Below are 22,409 nucleotides of genomic sequence, written 5' to 3'. Positions count from 1 at the left end.
TTAAAACGTGGATGTAGGAGTAATTTTCAGTCCTAATTTCAAAACACTCAGTGGGTATCCCTCGCTTCTAAATGTCTAGTCTCCCTCCTTTCACGGACAGTCTGACCCAGGCCCCTGGCCCCTCCTGCTAAGATCAAGGCCACCTCCAATGTTCTGTCAGCAGGACACTCCCCACATCCTGACACAGGACAAGCGCCAACTCAGGCCCCTAGTGTAGGTCCCCTGGCATCTGATGACAGAGGTTCCTGCTTCTCCACTGATAGGACAGCAGGGGACTGTTGTTCCTGGGGACCTGTAGGATGTGGGATTCCATGAATCCCCTCAAGAATGGCAGTGTGAACCCTGAGAAAAAAAGACACCCACTAACAAGGGGTCTTGGTGGGTAACTGGGCTCACATTTTGAAACACACAGCCCAGGAGCCATTTCTGCACAGGGATCCCTCCCACAAACTGGACGTCACAGAGAGGACTGCACTGGTTTTCCCACCTTTGCACTGACCCTTCCCACACGTGATTTTTCCCAGTGAGCCCGCCCTTCTGCAGAAATCTCCCAGAAGCCCACTTCAAGCAATAAGACTTAGGCTTTAGCCTTCCAGGCACAGGTGTGCAAGTCGGGCCAATCAGAGTAGCTCAGACAAGAAAGTGACTTTTGGACCAATCAAACAGTAACAATTTGGAGCCCTCATTTGCATGAGGGTGGGCCAATCAGGGCTAGAGTCTAGGGACAGGGACTCCTGGACTTGTAAGGCCCCTCCCCTCTGTGTCAGAGAGGCAGTTTCTCTTCTCACCTGGCACTGAACCTGGAGCAGAGGGGGCACAGTTCTCCCAGGGCAGAGCAGCGGCGCAGAGCTGACGGGGGGCAGCTGTCCAGTCACTCAGTGGTCTGGTCCCTGGGCCTCTTGTCCCCAGGACAGTCCCACAGCCCGGTTCCCACGTCCCAGCTCCATCCCAGTGGAGCTGATTTGCATGGAGCAGATCCCTTCCCTGCCCCCAGTCTGGGGGTAACTGTTGCTGTGGAATCGGCCGGGACCGTGGGCACCGGCAGGAAGCTGCGGAAAGGCCTGCGGTTGGCACAGAGGGTAAATGCAGTGGGAGCCGGGGCCGTGCGGCCAGAGGACTGGGGCTGCACGAGAACTCTCCCTGCCCGTGGTCGGGCCGGGGTGACAGGCGCGTCCCTCCCAACCAACCCCACAGGGGACAGGGAGTGACCTTCCTGCCCAGGTCAGGCTGCAGCTACAGAGTGTGGGGAGCCCCTTCTCTGAGGGCCCCCTGCTGTCTCACCCACAGATTCATCCACCGAAAGCTTTGGTGCTAGAAGTCCTGTCAGTAAGCGGGACGCACTCCAGCATCGTCGGGAGGACCCCGTTTGCTCTGACACAGAGAAGCAGCCTCCTTCCCAACCAGATGGGAGCTTCTGGGCAGATGGTTTCTCACCTCTTCAGAGTTTCCAGGGATCCAGGGTCCCAGGCGCAGTTCTCACCCAGACCTGTGGGTGGCGCTGGGAGGGAAATGGGTGTGAAATGGGTAAACATACTCAGAAAGGTCCATTTTCACTAGAGAAAGCTGTGCTGTAGGTAAGGTCCCCTGCTCTGCACGTGAGTGTGTGTGTGAGGGTGTTGTCAGCCCACAGGGAGGGGCTGCCCAGCAACGCTGGTCTCCACTGTGGCGAGGACGACGTCCGACTGAGTCGGGCACCGGGAAGGCCGGTCCGGGCCCGGAAACAGAAAAGCAGGTGCCCTCCGATCCGACCCGACATGAGGAAGAGGAGCAGAGCGGGGGGGGGGACCTCCAGGGCCACCGTCCAGGCAGGGGGCTGGGGATGAAGACTCCTGGAGGGAAGACTGGAAAAGTCCCAGTCAGTGAGACCAGGGAGACCCAGGTGAGAGCACCCCTGGGTGCACCTCTGAGGAGCTCGCTCAGGTCCCTGCTCTGTCCTCTTCCCTCCCAGGAGCCACAGCGGGGGCCACGGCTGGGGGCTGATGCAGACAACTCACACACGTGACCCACAGTGTAGGGGCCGCCCCTGTGGCCCACACAACACGCCCACGCTGACGTCTGCTGGGCGCACTGGAAACACCCCGTTGTCAGGGAAACAGACAGACGCCCAGGGCAACCCTCCCAGCAGCTCAGCCACTCACCTGCCCGCCCCCCCCACACTCAGGAGCAGCTGCCTCACCAGGACACCCCGACCCCCAGACAGTCAGGCCTTTTCTGCCTCTGCACCCCTTCCTGTCACCCCAAATCTCTCGGGGGGGGCTCCCCTCCGGGTGAGGCCCTGCAGCCCCCAGTCCACGGACCGTTTTCCCTCAAACAGAAGCCGTCAGCTGGTCACCAATTAGTTCTAGTTGTGTCACCTGTCGGGGCTGAAGAGACAGAGGAGCAGCAGCACCTGCAGTCCCCATGGGAAGGACCAGATGACTGAAAACCCACAACCGTCACCGTCCCCGCTGAGCCGCCCTCACTGGGGCCTGGTCACTGCAACCCCCTCCTTCCAGCCTCTGCCCCAGTCCCTGCCGTGGCTCCTGTCTCACCGAGACTCCACCACAGGCCCCCTGGGACCTGCTTTGCCCCGTCTGCTCTGGGCCCCTTCCAGGTCCGCACCCCCCTCCCCCCATCCTCCCTGCACTCAGTCCCTCCACCCACACCTGCGCCCCGGGTTCTCCGAAACTGCCAGACGTGCTGCTGCCTCAGGCCCCGGGCACCCGCCCCTCCTGCTCCCTGGTGCTCACCCCTCACGTGCCCTGTTGCCCCTTCTCACAGGAGCCTCCCCTCACCTTTCCAGTTCCATCACAGCTCCCCTGCCTCTAGCCTCCACACACTGTCCCCAGATTGATTTTTCTACAGCACTTACCACCATGTGATGTAGTAGTTTAATTATTTTACTCCTTTACTTAACTGTCTTATAGATTACTTTCTGCTTTTCTAAAATGTGGGACCGTTGAGGGAAGGTCTCCTTATGCATTTTGTTCACTGATTTATCTCCTGTTTCTAGAACAATGCCTAGAACATATGTGATCCTTGCTAAGTGTTTGTTGAGTGACTTTATGAATGTATGTAGACACTGAATGTCCCAGTTCCGTCCTTGGGAAACCCCACGGGCAGGAGGGGAGGCTTCAGCATCAGCACCCCCAGGTGCAGACAGCCCCTGCCCCCACCACTCTCCACGGTGTGTGATTGTCCTTAACACACAACCATAGCTGCAGCATCAGAACCACAACAGGGAAAAACGATGAGATGAAAAACCCAGAGACGAGGCTCCTCCTCCTGGGATGGGAGACTCTGTGATGCCCGCTGTGAGGAGGGGAGGCCTCTGCTCAGCTGCAGCCTGAGCTCCTCAGGGCCCAGGACCCTCCCAGCCCCGCCCCTCCCCCAGCCCCACTCAGGCTCCCAACTATCTGCTGAGGGTCCTATGTCCACGGGCTGGGCCCCCAGAGGGCAGGGAGCTGACCTGGAAGGAAGACCCCAGAGCCCCTCTCCTGGCCCAGCAGGTGTTGTTGACGGAGCAGGGCTTGTCCTCCCAGAGCTGTCCCTGACCGTCACGGTCATGGTGACCCTGCAGAGGCCGTCTGTGTCCTCGGTGTGGGCCTCCTCCAGGGCGGGCATGAGCTCACCATAGGGGTCCCCCACACTGCATGGGGCTCTGGGTACCACCCTCTGGAGGTGCCCTCCAGCCAGATGCCCCCATCTTCGTGGCCCTTCATCTCAGTGAGGGGCTTTGAGCCCCAGGCTAGGGACAGACAAACATGTCTAAATTGTCTGATCCTAATGCATGTTCCTGCCAAGGACCCTTAGAGATCTCTGAGCAGCAGCAGGGGCACATGCCATGAGGATCCACCGTTTCCCGTCCTCTTGGCCCCACTGAGCTCACTGTGCTTCTCAAACTAATGCCCACAGCTCAGCAGGACACTCCCACTCCCTGGGCCCTCAGGCAGGAGGAAGCCCCCTGCCAGGGTAGAGGGGTCCTAGACAAACATCTGCTGGTCTGTGGGGGCCTGAAGTGCAGAGGGAAACTATTCCCAAGGGTCACACAGTGAAAAAGCCACCAAACAAAGAGAAACGTCTCACCTGCCACCACCAGGTGCACGATGGCCTCGTCGTGGGACCTGCCTTGTTGGAAGTAACAGCGGTAGGTGCCATTGTCACGGGCTGTGATGTTGTGAATGACCAGGGCCACCCTCCCCTTGCGCATGTCTTCGCTCACGAAGGTTGTCCGTCCTCGGTACGGCCGTATCTGCTCCTCTGTCCTCTCGCGCTGGCCCGTGTCCAGCAGCACGGCGGGCGAGAACCGGGACCGGAACCAGCGCACCTCCGTGTCCTCGGCACTTTTCTCAGGGGACAGGTGGCAGCCTAACTCGGTGTCTTCTCCCACCACGGTCAGGACGGGCTCAGCTGGCTGGACAATAGACACGGAGCTGTTCAACCAAGGTGCAGCACCTGGCAGAGTCTCCACTGTCCTATATCTAAGGCAGGGGAGGAAGTGGCTGTTTTTGGGGAAAGACCACGGGCTTCCTTGGCTGAGGATTCCGGGGCCCCTGCTGTGGCCGGTCAGAGCAAGAGATGCCTGGTGCGGGTCTACTGAGGCTGCCAGCGCCTCTGGAACAGCACACAGAGGAGCAGACCCTGAGATCCTGGGCACACAAAAGTTTTCTCAGGTCCCCAGGCCAGCTGGGTGCCTGGGGCACAGTAGGACCTGGTGCTGTCCAACAGGCAGCCACAAGCTGGTCCCAAGGGAAATGCGCTGTCCAGGTGAGACACACAGGGAACTTCTGGCCAAGGTGGAGGCGTAGGTAGGCTTGCTTTTCATGATCACACAATCCAAAGGACAAAAACCAATTTAAAACCAAAACAAAAAAACAAGAACTACCATCGAACTGTATGGAAGTCTGACAACCAAGGAGTTACAGCAGGAATGTTCATGCAGACTTGTAGGAGGGGCAGAGGTGGGCGGTGGGGCCGACAGGACAGGGCAAGGTGGCAAGGCTGAGGGTGGTTTGCTGGGCGGTCCCACATTTGCATGTGGACAAACCAGGAGAAACAACTGGGGAGGGAGACAAACCAGCAACCCAGGGTTCCAGCCTGGGAAGTACATCCTCAAAACCACTGGCTGTATAACTATTCGGGGGTTGGGACGGCGGGAGAAACTGCCGGTCTCACAGGAGAGTCCGTTGGAGGGGCCCACGGGGTCCTAGAACGTACACAAACCCCCCACCCGGGAATCAACACCAGAGGGGCCCATTCAGCTTGTGGGTAGCAGGCGAGGTGACTGAAAGCAGGGTGACAGCTGAGCAAAGGGCATTGTTTCCTCTCTGACCCCTCCCCCACAAACGGGGCCAAAAATGGAGCTCGCACAGAGGGTTATCAGTGGGGAGGGTGGAGGGTGGGGGAGTCGGGTAACCCTACAGAGAACAAGAAATAATTGGCAGGTACAAAATAGTCAGGGGGAGGTTAAGATCAATGTAGGAAACGGAGAAGCCAAAGAACTAACATGCACGCATGACCTAGGGGAGGGGGAATTCTGGAGGGAGGGAGGGTGCACGGCAGACGGCGATAAAGGGGAGAAAAAAATGGGACAAGTGTAATAGCATAATCAATAAACTGTATCCCCCCAAAAGATACAAAGACAATTGGAAATTTTGGAATACAATCGCATTAAATGTCTCATTAATCGTTTACAGTAATTAAAAGCTTCAACGATAATATTCTGGTTAACTGAGGATTTCTGCCTCTGCGCTGGGCGGCGCAGTTACGATCCGAGCGGACACGTGCGGGATGGAGGAGGCGCGAACCAGACGCACAGGGGAGGGTGGGCGCTCCTTGCAGCGTCAGTACGAGCCCGGGGCCGCCCCCAAATGACTCCAGCAGAGAAGCCCAGGAAGCCGAAGAAGAGGAGGGCGTGTGGCAGGGAGACTTGCAGGGAGGCAATGGGCTCCGCAGCTCCAAGGACAAGTCACGGGCAGGGCCGCAGGCCTGGGGGCGCAGACGGGGAGGAATCGCGGGGAGACCTGGCGCCACAGTCGCGATCTAGGTGAACGTCCCTGTGACCCGCGTTGCTGCCGTCAGAGCCCCGTCCTGGGCTCCTGTGTCCCGGGCTCCTGTGTCCCCGGCACGCCCTCTCTCTCCCGGAACCCGCATCCCCCCCGCAGACCGACTCGTGCACATTCCACGGAATAAGCTAAGGAACCACGACCGCGCTGCTCCGCTCGCTTCTGGGGCCAGAACTCGGGCTCTGCAGCTGTCAGCAGATATCCTTCCGCACCCTCCTCCCCCTTCCTGTCCTCGCCGCACCCCCTCTGCGACCCCGGATGAGGTCAGGCGCGGAGCCCCCAGGGAGCCCCTCCCCCGGGACCCGTCCCCCGCGCGGGGTCCTGCGCGGCCCCCACGCTGAGCTCAGAGCGCAGCGCCCCTCGCGCCCCACCCGCCAGCGTTCACTGCCGCGTCTCTTTCCTTCCGCTGGCGCTCAAAGGGCGACTTCCCGTTGCACCTCCCCAGGGGGCACGGTCACGACCCGAGACCCAACCACGCAGAGAGCGGAGAAGGAAACGTTCCTCTTTTCCCGTCAGTGCCCGTGCGACGCTGGGCACCTGGGACCCTTTGTCGTCCGTGACCCGAGTCTCAGGAGGTCCAGTGGCCGTGCGGAGTCCAGGATTGGCCGGCGGCGGGCCAGCCAGCCAATGGCATCCCCGAGAGTCCAATCCTCACTAGTTGCTAGGTGGAATACACAGCTACTGCTTATGCATGAAGCAAGCGCAACTGGGAAAAGGCTATTGAGATGGTCTGTTTTTTTTAGTTCCCCTTTCTCTTTTCAGAGGCAATACAATTTTTTTGGAATGTCTTGCGATTCTCTGAGAACTGTGGCGCCGTTACTAACCACTAGGACAGACGCCGGCATGTGTACTCGTGTGTACGTGCGTGTGGGCGGGGGTCGTGGTGAGTGGATGGGGCAGGTGTTGAGGCCAATGGGCACCCTGTTTTAACAGCCAAGGAATGTCCTCCAAGTTGCAGGGCTTGTCGGGGCGGGGACAGAGATGGGGGACACGGCAAGAGGATGGGGGAGTAGAGTCTGGAGCCAGAAGTAGCTGCACAGCTGTTACTGGGAGACCTTGGGTCTGAGTCAGAAACCGGGGGCTGGGAGACGCGAGGACCTGAGTGAGCGTGAGGACCCTAAGTGAGAGGCAGGGCCGTCTTCTTCCTGCGGGAGGTGGCTCTGCAGGGCCCGCAGGACGATGGCAGCAGAACAAGGATTCACCTGGTCCAGCAGACGCTCTGGTTTGTTCCAGCACCCCTGCACCCCCAGCACGCTCCCTCCCCCTGCCGCGCAGACATAGTCGGACCATCCTGCACATTTCTTCTAGAACAATCTTCCCACTCCTTCACATTCCTTAACATTTCGCACATCTTCTCTGGAGGCCTGGGACTCCCTCTGACCCCACCCATGCTGCAGTTAGCTCACCAGCAAAGGCCCCACCAGGCAACTGCCACATAACTGGGACCCTGTCCCCATGTCGTTCCCTTCACCTGATTTGTTCCCCCACATCTGTCCCTGTGAGAACGACCCCAGATGTTCCCAGCCTGGAGGGTCTCAGCCCTTCTGACAGCAGCAAGGAGGGCCGCCTGGGTCCCATCACTGCAGGGAACTCAGCTCTGCCAGCAGCCAGAGTCAGCAACGCAGACTGGTCCCTGGATTGTCAAAAACAAACAAACAAAACTCTCACTGTCAGAAACTTTGATTTCAGCCCGGTGGGAGCCTTGCTGGACTTCTGACCTCCAGGATTATAAGAAAATAAATGTGTATTGTGTTAGCTCATGAAATGTGTGGTTATTTATCACAGCTGCAATAAAAAACCAACACAAAAAGGATTTTGAGAAAATGTTTTAATGAGTTAAACTGTGAAGCTAGCGAGGTAGCTCTAGGGGCTTAAAGGTGGAGATACTCAGTTGAAGAGTGAAGATGAGTGACAACTTTATTTAACACAGGTGACATGACACCCACATGCAGGGGGAGGGGACACCTGGTGAACAGTCACAGTGACGATGATGAGGAGGAAGAGGGGCCTTTCCCCAGGACCCACAGGTGACAGGAACCTTGGGAACCTCAGTGGGTGGTCAACGGAGGGCGTCCCTGTCCTGGATGTGGGTCCCACCATGTGATGAAACTTCCACTGACGTCCGTCTGCCCCTCTCCCCACCGTCCTGCTCACAGAGGACCTTCAGGTGGGAGGTGGGAGGGTGGGTCTGCTCTGTGCCCACAGGTCACAGGCTGGTTCAGAGAGTGGCCGCTGGTCCCTTCTGTATGTCCTCAGTCCCTTCCTGCTGAGACGTTGGCTGTCCAGGAGGCCCTCAGCTCCAGGCGGGGCAGCGAGAAGCAGAGACGTTTCTTCAGCCTGAGGGTCCCTATTCCCACCAGCTGAGCCTGGGGACACTGGGGTCTCCAGGGAAGGGTCAGGACCTGGGTCAGGCACAAGGGACCTCCCCACTCATTTCTGCACTGAGCGAATGGCCAAGGGAGGGTCATCAAACCTCAAAACCCAGAAAACAGGCCTCAGAGGCCCAGAGAAGCGGGTGTGTGGGAAGGTGAAGATGTGAGACCCGTCGAGGGCATTGTAGAACGAGACCTTGCCCAGCTCATAGTCCAGGAAAACCCCCACCCTCTCAGGGGGGCTCACATTGGTCAGTGTGGTCCGGGGATCCGTGAGAGCCTGGTAGAAATGCCCATCAGACAGCCTGATAACCCAGAATCCATTCTGCGGTGACATTTTATCCCTGCATTTTCTCTCCACGTTCTCCCTGCACACCCCAATAGTCCACTCCCACCTCTCCACCACGTCCACCTCCCAGAAGTGTCTCCCTGACCTGAAGCTCTCACAACCCAGCACACACTCATTCCCCTGAAATCTCTTGGGGTTTTCTGGCAGGTTCTGCCATGTGTCTGCCCGCTGCAGGCTCCTCTTGTCCTCAGAAACCAGGAGGGTGGGGTGCGCCGTGTCTGGGTCCAGAAACACATCCGCTGCAGGGGGTCAGAGGGCGTGGGGTCAGCCACAGTGCCCGGACATCAGAGCCTGAGCTTCAAGGCCTCAGTGAGGGCAAGACCCCGAGACCAGAAGTTGGGGTTCCCAGCATGCCCTGGATGTGACCCTCAGCCATGCCAAGGAAACTGCAGGGTCTGTCTTGGGTGAGGAAGGCTGGGTTGACCTTTTTTTCTGTTTGTCTTCCTAAAATGTCATGCCCACCTGTGCTGCACAGTCACATGGATTAAACGTCAGCCCTGGCTCTGGCCCCTGAGCTGGGTAACGTCCTTTCCTACACAGTCTCCCTTTCCCCAGACACCAGCTACGGAATATCTCAAGTTCAATTTCCTGTCTGAGAAGTAGGGGTAAAACACTGATCTCTGGGGAGGAATGAGACAAATGGGTGGTATACTGAGCCCCAGGCTGGGCACAGAGGAAGTGCCTGGTGTGACAACAGACACCGTGTCCCTCCTGTGCTCGGGGCCAGGCTGGGGCTCCAGGTGCTCTGGGGTCCACTCCCCGCATGTCCCACCCCCTCTGGCCCAGGAGTCAGTCCTCCATGGACAGCACCCCTGGGGCCCTGGGCTCTGGTTACTGTTGGGTTTGGCCAAGGGGAGGCGCAGGCTGAACATGGGAAGGAGGGAGGAGAGGGGGCACAGCGCTGACCCCCACGTCCCCCAGGGAGATGCTCTACCCCAGCACCTCTCCCAGGAGCTCCCCTGAGCCCCAGCTGCCTCACTGTCCTCAGCCAGCACACCAAAGCCTCCAGATGACGATCACCCAGGTCCCTTAAACACGGCCATGAGCACTTTTGTCACTAACAGCCAGAGTGACAGGGGCACTGAGATCAACTCCACACTGGGGATAGTGTTGATTGTAAAGGGTCACCTGTCACAGGACAACTGGGGGGTGTGGCTGGTGCTGCCCCATTCTTTGTTCCTGTTCCTGTCAGTCATCAGTGCCCGAGTCACAGTGTGAGAAAGTGCTGTATGGGGTGTGTTGTCAGGGAACAATCTGTGCAGGTTGTGGGGTCCTCTGTCCTCTCTGACCCTGCACCCCTGTAAGTGAATCACCCTACAACACAGTCTGTTTGATTCTAGGAGTCCCCCACTTGCTTTTAGGTCTTATGACACCTTCTCCTCACCGTGGTCATTACCGTCAGATAAACACCCCCTTCAAACAGGCCGTCTGTTTCCTGTGGGTGCTCTGACAACACACAGTCACCACCTCACTCAGTCCTTGTCCCAGCCCTCACAGAGCAGCAGTGACTGTGGGACACGGCAGAACTCGGGGACACACAGGGGCAGGAGGGCAGGAGCTTGGTCAGGTCACCCCTCCCCTCTCCCTGCAGCCCCTCCCTCCTGCCTCTGCCTCCCACAGAGACCTGTGGGCCCCAGGACAGCACCTGTCCCTGGTCTCTGGTCCCTGGTACCAGGTGGGCACACCTTTGAGACCACAACCTCAGGTCACCTCCCTCAGGCAAGAGCTGGAGAGGAAAGAGGGAGCAGGGGCCCTCAGGGGTTGCCCTGGGGACACAGAGGGACCCACTCACCAGGCTGGAAGAGGGCCGTCTTCAACCCTGGAAAGAAGGAGACACAGACAAGGAAAGGTCATTCTTTCTGTCCCCCCCCCACCCACTGTCCTCACTGAGCCTCTTCTCTCTCCTCTCCTCAGTCCCCTCCAGCGTCCACTCCCCTCGTCTGCAGCTCTGAGGGCCAGGCTGAACCCTCTCCCAGTGCTGGGCTTCCCTCCATCACGCTGGGGCCGTGGGGACACGACCAGGCTGTGCTGGGTGTGGGCGTGGGAGTCAGCAGGCTGAGGGGACACTGCGTCTGGAAGGTCCTCTCTGAGTGACCAGACAGGAGGGGGTGGTGCAGACACAGAGAATGAGCGTCTGAGCCGGACGGGATGGCCCCTCCCCCAGCAGGAAAGACTGCACGTGCTTCCCCCACAGGAGCCGGGAAACCAGAGAGCCTCAGGCTCACTCACCTGCATAGGCCTGAGACCGCTCCCAACCTGCAGTGGAGACAGAGGGTCACCTGAACTGTCCTTTCTGAGTTGGTTCCTTTCTCTCCCTTGTGCCCCCTGTCACCTTCCTGGGTGCCCCCCCTCCCCCCCACCCCCTCTGCCTGTTCCCTCCCCGGCTCCCTCTCCTCTTTCCATCAGCTGCAGCTCAGGACCCCCAGGCACCCTGCAGGGGCTGTCCCAGGGTCACTGCACAGCTGTCCTGTCCGTGTCTGTGCAGCAGTGACCTCTCATCCCTGCTTTAGCTTCTGAAGTTTCAGTTACCTTCTGTCAGCCACGGGTGGGGATAGTGAATAAAAATTGCAGAAACAAACAATTGAAAGTTTTAAATTGCATGTCAGTCTCAGCAGCTTGATGAGGTCTCATGCTCTCTGCTCCGACCTGCCCCCTCACGAATTGCCTCCCCCCCGGAGTCCAGCTCGTCCCACTGGGGATCCCCGCCCCGCCAGTCACTGAGGAATGTCTCTGTGTCAGAGTGATGGTCGCAGTGTCACAGCGCTGGTGTTCAGTCACCCGTATTTTACCAGTAATGACCCCAACGTGCCAGAACAGTGATGCTGTGATGCTGCTGTGCCAACAAGAAACCTTCCTTTACGTGAAAGGGAAAAACCCCGTGTATTCAGGGTTTGGGACTATCTGTGGTCAGACAGTCCCTGAGGGACCCTGTCATATAAGCGATGACCAGGTTCTCCAGGACCTGAGTGTGCCTGCGCACACGCTGCCCTGTGTACACACGCGTGTACCTGTGTGCTGGGATTCATTCCCCTCAATCTGCATTATTTCCTGCCCACTCCGAAACAATGTGGCAACCTAATGGGAAAATATCAGATACTATTTTTTCAGCAGTGACGGTATGTCTGTGACAACTGCCACGGCCACTCCTGTTTTTAAGACACTTTTCAGTCCTTCTGCCTTTTGTGTCAGTGGGCTACTGAGTTTGTGAACCAATCAGGGCGGGAAGGACTCCCACACTGAGTCACCTGCCCCGCCCACTCTCTGGGGTTGCCAGGTTGTCCCTCACGAGCGCCCCCTGGTGGAGAGAGACCGCAGCCCCTTCCCCCCTGAGACAAACCACTGCCTGGTCCCCCATCAGTGTCCTCATTCCTTCCCCTGGGAGGTTAGGGGGGAGAAGCTGAGCTATCTGGGCAGAGAGGCTGAGAGGCCAGCCCGGGTGACTCACGTGGTAGGTACGGGATGTTTGTCCACCCTGCAGGGAACAACGTGAGGGGTCAGTGACTCGGATAATGAAGGGACCCCAGGACGTGTGGGCCGGGGATCGCCACTTACTGAGTTCATCCTGCAGCTTCTCTGGAAATAAGCCGGAAAAGAGAGTCCTTTAAAGGGGATCGAACAGGGGACCTGTGTGGTGGGTGCGGGGTGGGGCCGGGAGGTGGCGACCATCTTACAGCTGGGCCTCACCTTTGGCGCTTCGCTCCTGCTGCTCCTTGACCTGAGCTGCTTCTTTCTCCGCCTGAGCTGCTTCTTTCTCCGCCTGCGCTGCTTCTTTCTCTGCTCGCTCCCTCTCCTTCTCCTGGGACAGGGCCTGGTTCTTCTTCTGCTGTCGCCACAGGAAGTAGCCCGCCCACGCCAGGAGCCCCAACAGAGCCGGCAGGGTCACGCCCAGGGCCACCACCCAGGGCTGTGCGTCCTGGTAGTAGGGGCCTGCGAAGGGTGAGCCTCAGCTGATGACCAACTTGGTCTCAGAGTATCTGGGGACTGAAAACAATCGTTCTCTCCCCAAAGTGCCCAGAACTTTCACTGTCACATAACACCATTGTCTTGAAGCAACTGCCTCCCACATGGGAATATTTTTAATATAAAAGAATGTATACAAAGTCACTGAAATCTCTCCACTGCTCCTCCCTCTGCCACTTATTATCTCCTTGTGAGTCAATTCAATCTGGGGATTAAGAATATGAACCTTGGGATGGGAGGACCTGGGTTCCAATTCTGGGTCTTCCACCTGACTAGCTCTGTGACCTTGAACTACTGACTTAACCACCTGTTCCTGGTGTCCTGTTCAGTAAGAGAATAAATTAATGCTTACACAGTGCCTGACACGTAGTGAGTGCCATGATAGTTTTATTAAACTTTAAAAACATAGATATACTTTTAATTTATCTTGTTTACAGTGAAAATAGCACTGCTTATCAGCTGGTCTGCATGTTGTTCCCTCTGCTCCCCTGGGTCTGGGCGACCTTCCCGCCTCAGCACAGGGGGCAGGCCTGTGTCTGCTCTCACAGGGCAGCGCCCCCTGCACCCACGGCCCATCGGGGGCGCTTGCACCGTCTCTGACTCTTTGTTGTTAGAGTTAACGGTGCAGGAAATAACCTTTTATATGAGGCATTTCACACGAATGTGAGCTGACCTGTCAGATAAAGACCCAAGAAGTGGGGTATTGCATAACTGAATGAGTACTCTGGATAAGGTGGCTCTGGTGTCCCCAATGGAAATTGTCCTTATTGAACAAAAAAAAATAGCCACAAACCTGTAAGAGTCACTGTCTCCTCACAATTCCGCCACCAGAATGTGTTACCAACCACCTCGTTTGTTCATGTGTTGCCAGTCTCACAGGTGGGAATCACCTCCCTAGTCAGGGAGACTGGACACCATTTCCTGAGTCATTATCTTTTCTGTGAACTGATAATTCCTGTTGTTTGCTCAGTGTTCTACTTGGTTGTTTTATATTTTAAGGAGATCAGCCCTTTCTCTAAGATTTGCATGGTACATATTTTCCCCTTATCCCATGTCTTTGCTGATCTTGACCATTTGTCCCCAGTTCCCATCCCCTGGCACCGTGTGTGGCCGCAGGAAGAGCTCAGAAGGTGTCTGTGACACAAACAGCTTCATGGGGAAGGAGCAGCAGGTCCCTGCTCTGTCCCTTCTGTTCCCTGCACAGACCCAGGTCAGCAGCAGACAACCACACCTTCCCCTAGGGGCCACCCAAGAGCACAGGGCAGTGGGCAGGGCACTCACCTGGGATGGAAAGGCTGGCTGACCTCTCCTGGCCCAGCAGGGGGTTTCTGATGACACAGGAGACCCCCTCCCCAGAGCTGTCCTCCAGGACCACAGAGGCTGAGGCTGCATAAAGGCCCTGGGGGTCTCAGGCTCTGTGGCCACCTCAGCAGACAAGCTGTGTCCCCTGGCGTCTCTCCACTGGATCTGGGGCTGCGGGTACCAGCCGGCAGACGTGCACTCCACACGGATCCCTCCAGCCTCGTAGCCCTTCATTTCAACGTGGGGGTCAGAGCCCAGCGCTGGGGAGGAACAGTGAGCCTGAATCCTGGGGAGCCCTCTGCACTGGTGGGGGTCTCCACAGCAGGGAGGGGCACACACACCCTGGATGAGCCCAGCAGGGATTCAGCAGGAGCTGGTCCCAGAGTGTGCTGTGTAGGAGAGACTGACCCACAGTGTGACCACAGCCTGACCATGGCTGGACCCTCGTGCTGCATCCAGGGGGATCTGGGCTGGAAATGACATTGTTTCCCCTGAATGCCCTTAGAGACTGCTGGACTCTCCCCTCCCCCATGGCCCTGACATGCTGGTTCCTGGAACAGCCCCTCACTTCGCCCTGGGCAAGCATGTAAGTTCCCCGTTAGCTGAAGCAGATCACACCCCAGTGCCCTTATCCTTCCTGTCTGTCCTGTGTGAGCCTCTGCCCTGCCTGCCGTGTGGGGGAAGGATCTGCACCTCGTCTTGCTACTGCCCTAGCTGTGCACTGTATGCTTGTCCCCAGGTGAAACTCTGATGTAATTAATGCTGCAGGTGTCAGTCTTTTTCTTGGGTCCCACAACCATGGGAAGTTTCTATCACGTGACTGTGCAGAGGGGAACACTTCTCCACAGAAGAGCGCTGACCCAGGCAGGAACTGTGGGGTTTTTACTATTGACACTGAATCCCTAAACACCAGGGGAGCAGGGGGGAGCCCCTTACAGACCTGAGAGGACAGAGTCCTGTGGGGAAGACTCTCTTCAAAGGACCTGTGGTCTACAGGGAGGGACAGTGTCTGGCTCAGGAGGCCCTGCAGGGACAAAGCCAGGACCCCCCACAGTCCATCCCCTGCCGGGCTCCCCAGGGACCCACCAGGCAGAAGCCCAGGGCAGGGCTGTGTCCTGAGAAGGTGAAGTGCAGCCCTGACACCCGGACACGAGCACTCTCATGGGGCAGCACCTCAGACAAGGTCACTCTGTCCCTGAGATGGGTCAGGACAAAGTCAAGACCACTCAGCAGTCGGTCTGAGCACAGAGGAAGCAGGAACAGTGTGCAGACCTCAGCAGTGACCACCCTCCCTGTCCTGGCTGGGAGTGACCCATGACACCCCTGCACCTTCCTGACAGCATCCAGCCCAGAGCAGAGCCCTGCTTCCACATCCCCCCAAGTCCCCTGACACCCCAGGGGTCACACCCAGTCCTCCCTGACACCCCCTCTCTGAGACACCCCGGTTTCCTCCCCTGTGCGTCCCCCCTCACTGCTCCAGGGATGGACACACCCTGTTCAACTGCACGTGTGTCCTGGGGCCTTTGGTTGGAGGGTGTGGGCACCGCAGGTGCTGTCCCTGCAGCTCAGCCCCCTGGACCCACAGCAGCGGGCACTTGGGGGCCCACGGCCACTGTCTGGGACACACTGAACCCAAACACCTGTGTGCCCCTCACTGCGGGGAGGTCTCCTCCTCCTTCCTGTCCCCGACCTCCACTTCCCTGCTGAGACATGGTGGGCGGCGTGAGGGACTCTTCACTGGATGCAGGAGGAGCCCTTCCTGGGGGACGACCTGGGTCTGTCTCGGGCCTCAGAGGAGCAGGGAGGGAGGTGGGGGGGGGAGGTGCTGGTGAGGAGCAGGGAGAGCTCCCAGGTGGGCCTGGAGCCTGTGTCCCTTTCCCCACAGAAATAAGCCAAGAACAAACCTGAGACTCACCTCCAACCTTCAGCTCCACCAGGGCATTTTCATAGAAGTCTCCATCTTGGAAATAACACAGGTAGGTTCCTCTGTCAGAGACTCTGACACCCCGAATCCGGAGAGCAGCCTTCCCCGCAGTGATGTCCTCTCTTAAAATCCAAGTTCTTCCTCCATACTCTGCTGCCGGCGTGTCCTCCTGCCCGTGTGCGTACGTGTGCACTACCTGCCTGGGGCTGGGTCGCTCCCACGTCAGCTCCATGGTCTCAGCGTTCATCTCCGGGAACAGGTGACAGGGCAGCTCAGCGTCTTCACCCACCATGGCCAGGATGGGCTCACGGGGTCCAACCACAGCAAACTGAGCTGGTCATCAGAAGGGGGGGCTCCGTCAGAGGGAGCTGGGGCCAGAGGGCCGGGGGTGACCCAGCAGGGAGGGCGAGGGGAGAGACACCTGGACAGGAACTCAGTCCTCACACAGGTGTGTCTGGACGGGCCTCTCAGGGGTGGGGGGAGCCCCGGGTTCTGACTGGGCCCCAAGGGAAAGGCTGCAGATGCACGAACGCAGAGCAGGTCCTACCTGAGGAGGGGCTGAGCAGCTGGACCACGGCGAGGCAGACAGGGAGGGCAGGCAGACGGGGGACCAGGCGCCTCACCATCGTTCCCTGCTGGGCAGAGACAGATGCCAGCAGGGGCTGGGTGGCAGTGACAACCTGGGAGAAAGTGGAGGATTTCACTGGAGACTCAGCCTCCCCAGAGTCACCCCTTGGTGCAATCCAGATCAATGCTGACCCGAGAGCCTCCTCTGCAAAGACCCCCTGGGAAGTCTCTCAACCTTCTATCCAACACGGAAATCACACATGAAACATGGAACATAATGTACGTACCTTATACCTCCCCATCAGGGAGTTCTGGCTCTCCTGTGCAAATGTCCTCAGAAGCCCTCCATTTATCTACACTTCCCTGGCACAGGCAGGTGTGGGCCCCCATCATCACCCTCTGAGGAACATAATTCTGTCTGTTCTGAGTCCCCGCTCCCACTGCTGCCCCCTGCAGGCCGCGCTCCGCACAGCAGTCAGGACGTCCTGGCCCCTCCCCTCCCTGCTGCTCAGCCCCTCCCAGGGGCCCCCCTTCCATCCAGAGCAGAATCCAAGGCCTTTGCACCCTGTACTTTTACAATTACCTGAATGTTTTAAATGTTAATAATTTTCATAGTGGGGAATATATGTCCACATATGATGAAAGATTCTTATTGTTTGATATTCCTGATTATGGGCAATTTTAAAATAAAAAACATAAAAGAATGAAATTTAAATAATTCATAATAGTCATGTTATCTTTGTGTCATATGAATGTAGATATTTCTGTATACATGCAAATATATATGGAAACATATATAGATATGTACATATCTGTATGAGGGTGAACTGAAAAGAGAATTTTGTTGTAAAAATTCTGTATTCATCTTACGTATTTAAACTTCAGTCCCCTTCAAAGCACTCTCCCCTTGGTGCAATAAACCTATGGCGGGGTCTGCTCCGCTGCTCAGAACTGTTGCTGAGCTTCCTGACTTAGCTGCGTTGTAGTGCGACCGCCCTTCGTTCTTTTCCCGCTTCCTCAGTGGCAACGTCTCCCTTCGCAGACCTGCTTTCGTGCAGGAAACCAGAGACAGTCACTCTGGGTGAGGTCCGGTGACTAGGGAGGGTGGCGCGGGGGGGTCTGGTCAAAACCTTCAGAACACTTAGCATGGGGTGGGCAGGGGAGCTGGTAAATCACTCAGCATGAGATGGGCAGACGCGCTGAAAGAGTTCAGTGCTAAGTCCACTGACACAGAATGTGTTCGCTCACAACAGTGCCAGCTGGTGCACACTCAGAGGGCTTCCCGTCACCTGGCAGGGGACTATGAGGGGCTGCTATCCAGAAGGGTTTTGTGTGTGTGTGTGTGTGTGTGTGTGTGTGTGTGTGTGTGTGTGTGTCATCTCCTATACCAAATGACCTAAAACTGTCTTATTTTTTGTTCTAAAAATGCCACTTACAGGAATTTTCTTTAAAAAATTGGCAGAAACAAAAAAGTTCATATTTAATGCTATTCATTATAGTAAAATCTACAGTAACAAAATTTATAAATTAATCCAATTTTGCTACAGTTAAAAATAAAAATAAAAACTCCTTATTATACACATGGTTCCTAGACATAAGGCTAACAAATTACTCAGTGGCGGAAATGGAAGGTTTTTCCTGCAAGAGCAGGACTAAGAAATAGATGCCCACTATCACCACTTCTATACAATATGGCTTTGGAAGTCCTAGTGACAGCACTCAGACAAGACAGAGAAATAAAAAACACATGAATCAGAAAGGAAGAAGTAAAGCTCTCACTACTGCAGATGACACAACACAGTATGTAGAGAACTGTGAGGTCTCCGCCAAAAACACTACCAGAACTTCTACACGATTCAGTCATGCTGCAGGATGCGGAGTCAGAGACCTGTTGTTGCATTTCTATGCAGCGACACTGAATAACCAGAGTGAGAAATGTTATCAATCCCTTCTGTCAGGATGGGCGGGGTAGGACAATTGAGAACCTAGTTACAATTAGCATTTTGGACTACAAATATGGCCACCGAGTCGACCACAAGTAATATGGCAACTGAACTAGAGGTGACTGACGTCATCCCAGGAACCACCAATGATATGCTGCTTCTTTGTTCACCAAGAACCAATCCTTGGCTCCCCCGCGAAGTCAAGCCAAATAAAACTCCCAGCCTTTCCCTTCTCCTGCAAGGTCTTCTCTTAGCCCTTTCTCCAGGCAGAGAAAACGTTGCCTGGGAGCACAAACTTCCAAAATAAAACTTATCTGCCTGTTTCCATGGCTACTTGGCTGTTTATTTCCTCGGCGGAGTCTAAGAAAACCTTCCACCTTCCACAACTTTATCAAAAAGCATAAAATACCTGGGCATAAATTCAACCAAAGAGCTGAAGCAGCTGCACCCTGAAAACTGTAAGACAAGGAAGAAAGAAGCTGAAGAGGATACAAATGAATGGAAGGATACACTGCACTCAGTTAATATTGTTACAATGTCCTTACCGCCTGAAGCCATGCACAGATTCAGTGCAATCCTTACTGAAACCCCAATGGTCTTCTTCTGAGAAGAAGAACGAGTAATCCTAGAATTTATATGGAACCTCAAATAGCCCAAACAATCTTGAAAAAGAACAAAATTAAGGTATCACACTCCCTGGCATCAAAGTACTGGCATAAACGTAGACACATAGTTCGATGGGCCAGAACAGAGAGCCCAGAAATAACCCTCGCCAAAGGGCCAACTCACCCAGGACAAAGGAGGCCAGAGTACACAATGGGCTAAACACACCCTCTCCAAAAGATGTTGGGGAGACTGGACAGACACATGCAAAAGACTGTGACTGGATCACTTTCTTGTACCACATACAAGAACAATCACAAAGTAGATGATTTATTTATTTTTTGTAGTGGGTTTTTTAAGAAAAGATTTTATTCATTTATTATTTTAGACAGAGGGTAAGGGAGGGAGACAGAGGGAGAGAAATGTCAGGGTGGTTGCCTCTCGCGCGCCCCCTACTGGAGACCCGGCCTGAAGCCCAGGCATGTGCCCTGACTGGGAATCCAACCAGAGACGCTTTGGTTTGCAGCGCAGCCCTCAGTCCACTGAGCCACACCTGCCAGGCAGAGGTTAAAGACTTAAGTGTAAAACCTGAAACCACAGCACTGGAGGAGCACATGAACAATGAATTCTCTTCTGACTTCCTCTTTGGGCAAAGCCGACAAATGAACATTAAACAAATGGGAGCACATCACACTAAAAAGGTTTTGCATAGCACGGGAACCATCAACAACGTGAAAAGACAGCCCACTGAGTGGACGAAGATACTTTTCAACAATATGTTCAGTAAGGGCTAAAGTCCAAAATTTATAAAGAACACAGCTAATTTAAAACCAAAATGCCAAACAATCTGATTTTAAAAGTGGACAGACAACCTAAATGGACATTTCTCCAAAGAAATGGTACAGATGACCAACAGCACACGACAGAACCCTCTCTACGGTTAGACAGTGTGGTGTTGATCCATTTATTCTCTAACTGGTGTGTGTGTGGTGGGTTCAGATTTTTTTTGGTACAAATAATTCTGTAATAAACACGTTTACATATAAATCTTTAAGACACACACCTGGTTACCCACCCCACTGTTCTTTAAACGTGATTTCTGTAAACGATGACCTGCTAACTTATACCTGACAGTCTGTTTTCCTGAGAATTCTAGAAAGTAACTTCCAAAGAAGCTCACTTCGGCCTCCAGACACTCGGTTCCCGGGGGTTGCTGACCCTCAGCAGGTTCGTGAACTGACTACACTGCTCGCACACTGTCCCTCCCTGCAGGGCCCTCAGCTCCCCGTGCTCAGTGTCTTCGTTGTGCGTTTTTTTCTCCTTCGTTCTCCCTCCTCACAAAGACCCCTGCCCGTGTCCAATTCTTCAGCTGGTCTTTGAGCTGAGACCCCCACCATCTTGAGCTGCCCACCCAAGAATGGACCTGCTTTCCTCCCACCAGTCCCTGCCTTTGGATTATTGACTTACGAGCACGACAGGCAGCTGAACCTGGGTTTGGTATCAGCCTCTCTTCTGGAATCTCCTAGAACAGGTTCCCAGAGACCAGCAGGAGAGACTTAAGAGTCCTTGCCCCTCTCTGACCACAGGAAGTTCCCAGGGATGGGCAGGCGTCCAGCTCCCTGGTTCCCGTTGTCTCCCTCCCACAGGTGTCCCAGTGCAGACTTTACCTGCCCTGCTCCACGCTCCCCTGTGCCCTCACCTGCAGGCTCACAGTCCCACACTCCTTCCCTGGGTGAGGGACACCCTGCAGGCTCCCCCGGCTCCTCAGCCTCTTTCCTAAAGGGACCTGGGGTACTGGCCTTCACCAACTGCCCACAATTAACCTTGACACTCCCAGATGAAAATCACAGAGCAAAGGTACGGGATGGATGTTTCTTATAGGTGAGTCTCTTATCTGGAAGAAAGGGTGGGGAAGAAGAAAGGGTGCTCAGCAAGGGAAACAGGGCAAAGTCCATCTATGAAAACAGTTATTCTCTGATTGGCTCACAGCCGTGTCTCTCATCACTTGTTGGGCAGAAATTTTGGCATGAACTCTGACCCCGTGTTGGATGGGGCAGTGCAGACCAGCTCCAGCCCTGACTCCCACCCTCTGGGTTTCTCTGTGTGCTCACCTGCGTGAATCAGTCCTGGGTGTGTGTGTGTGTGAGCAGTATCTCACTGTGCACACCTGCTTCATGTCACTTGTGTCACAGTGTGTTCAGCAGAGGAACCAGGACAGAGCAGCAGAGGGCAGTGTGTGAGCAGAGGAGGGTGCAGGAATTACAGGGTCACTGTGGTCGTTGGCTAACGTCTTTGACAGCAGAGCCCAGTGCAGGTGTGACAGAGAGAGGGCAGGCCCCCACACCTGTCCTGGCCCCTGTGACACTCAGGTCTCAGATCCACTCCCAGGCAGCACCGTGTTCAGGTTCCCACGGGCGGTGCTGTCAGGGGCCGATAGGCAGGTTCCAGGTTTTCCAGGGAAGGTTCATGGGGGCGTTGCTGAGAGGGTCCATCCATCCTCTGCCCCTCATCTGAGCACACCTGGGTTTCAGGTGTGCTCACTTCCCTCTGCTGCAGGGTCTGTGTTCTCTGAGGTTGGACAGGAGAGGCTGTGAGTGTGTCTGTCAGGGGACTTGGGGACCAGCAGGGTCTGCCTGTGGCCTGGGGCCTCCAGAGACACTGTGTTTAGGTCTCAAGGCTGTGAGTTGAGCCCTCAGGGCAGAGTGCGACTGTGGCTGATGGACTGTGATGCATCCCATGGTGTGAATGTGGGTTCTGGGGTGGAGGTGGCTGCTCCCTTGTGCCCCATCTGTTCCCTGCTGCTTCTCAGTGAACAGACCTTGTTTCTGGGGGGAGGGTACTGCACTGTGCCCATCCCCCTTGTTGATGGGAGAGTCTGAGGGACTGAGTTTCAGCCGATGGTTTGCAGGTGGGTGTTATGTGTTGTGTTTCTCTAGAGAGATCCACGCTCCTCCCACTTCTTCCTTCCTCTTGGGTGGACACCGTCTCTGGACCTGGAGCTCAGTAGCCATCTCATCACCAAGAGGCCACCTGGGGATGGAAGCCACACACTGAGAGGCCAGAGAATGGAGGCAGGTGGAGGCTGGGGCGTGGATGCCTCTCTGAGCTCTCAGACCAGCCCTGACCGCCGCCCTCTGGGGTCATCTCCCGTGAGAGGAACGTGGACCTGTGTTTAGTTGAAGCCCCGGGCACCTCTGGTCTCTGTTATCAGCAGCAGAACCCGGTTCTTCCCGCCCCATCCCCTCCGTCAGCAGTTTGTGGGGAAAAATACAAACACAGAGCACAGTTGAGAGAATGTTTCAATGAACACTGAATGTACCTACTGCTTCTTTTGTAATAGTTTCT

At 55.9% G+C, this 22,409-nt stretch overlaps 1 pseudogene; it reads right to left on the bottom strand.

Moving 5' to 3' along the window:
* LOC123804529 overlaps positions 1 to 16,858 on the bottom strand; it is a 31,817-nt pseudogene extending 14,959 nt beyond the window's left edge.
* Positions 16,859 to 22,409: the final 5,551 nt, after the last annotated feature.

The sequence above is a fragment of the Phyllostomus hastatus genome, unplaced genomic scaffold (genome assembly GCF_019186645.2).
Source record: "Phyllostomus hastatus isolate PE091 unplaced genomic scaffold, TTU_PhHast_1.1 phas_scaffold_216, whole genome shotgun sequence".
NCBI lineage: Eukaryota > Metazoa > Chordata > Mammalia > Chiroptera > Phyllostomidae > Phyllostomus > Phyllostomus hastatus.
This window is presented reverse-complemented; position numbering and strand designations above follow the sequence as displayed.